At 39.0% G+C, this 1,089-nt stretch overlaps 1 non-coding gene across 1 annotated transcript; it reads right to left on the bottom strand.

Annotated features, from left to right (window-relative positions):
• Window positions 1-278: 278 nt before the first annotated feature.
• On the bottom strand, window positions 279-385 carry LOC111908550 (small nucleolar RNA R71). Its single transcript, XR_002855900.1, has one exon. It is a non-coding gene; the product is annotated as a small nucleolar RNA R71 (small nucleolar RNA).
• Window positions 386-1,089: the final 704 nt, after the last annotated feature.

The following is a 1,089-nucleotide window of genomic DNA, read 5'->3' as shown; positions in this document are numbered from 1 at the left end:
AACTGAAAGGACATATCCTCGCTGCACTTAAGGATATTCCATTTTATGGAAAAGATCATGAGGATGCTTTTAAGAATTTAGATGAGGTCAATCACATTGCAGATTAATTCAATGTCTCGAATGTGAATAGAGATATTCTCTTGCTAAGGATGCTTCCTGTTACTTTTAAGGGAGCTGCTAAGGACTTGTTAAAAGCACTACCACCGGGTACAATCACTACTTGGGCTCAGATGCGTGAACAATTTTTAGACCAATTCTATCCACCATCCAAGATAGTTAAACTCAAGAAGGCAATAGCCAATTTTGAGCAAAACCCGGGGGAGTCACTTTACGAGGCATGGGAGCGCTACAAGGGGTTGTTAAGAAATTGTCCTCAACATGACCTTAACATTCAACAAGAAATGTCTATATTCTATGATGGGGTCAATGTAATGACAAGGCAACTCCTTGATTCTCAAGTACCACTTACAAAGAAAAATTCGGGCGAAGTCAAGGAATTAGTTGAAGAATTTGCTAAGCATTCTCGTGAATACCATAATCCAAGGAATGAAGGCGTAAAAGTATTTAGGAGTGCACATTCTAAAGAAATGGCTGCTATGATGGCAATGCTAAATAATATGGACCGAAGGCTGACCCACATGGACCAGTCAATTCATGCAATTAGATTTGGTTGTGAACGATGTAATGGTCCACACATGACTAAAGATTGCCATTTGGATGAATATGGGAAGAAGAAGGCTCAAGTTTGCTACTCTAGAGGGGACAAGTATGATGAAGACTGGAGGAAACCAAAGAAAGAGTGGCTGTCTTACGATGAGTACAAGAGGCAAAAGGAAGAGAAATATAAACAAACATGCCAAGGCTTCTACCAAAAATAGGAACCACTAACCGAGAAGAAAGTAGACTTGGAAAACATTTTGACCAAATTTATGGAAGCTTCCGAGAAAAGGCATGATGATACCGATGCAGTGCTAAACGAACACATGAAAATGATGAAAGAACAACAAACAATGATGATTAACCAGCAAGCTTCATTAAGAAATCATCAAGCATCAATCCATAATCGATGTCCAAATTGGTCAACTAACT

Source organism: Lactuca sativa, chromosome 6 (genome assembly GCF_002870075.4).
Source record: "Lactuca sativa cultivar Salinas chromosome 6, Lsat_Salinas_v11, whole genome shotgun sequence".
Taxonomy (NCBI): domain Eukaryota; kingdom Viridiplantae; phylum Streptophyta; class Magnoliopsida; order Asterales; family Asteraceae; genus Lactuca; species Lactuca sativa.
The sequence above is the reverse complement of the archived record's forward strand: the minus strand, read 5'-3'. Positions and strand labels throughout refer to the sequence as shown.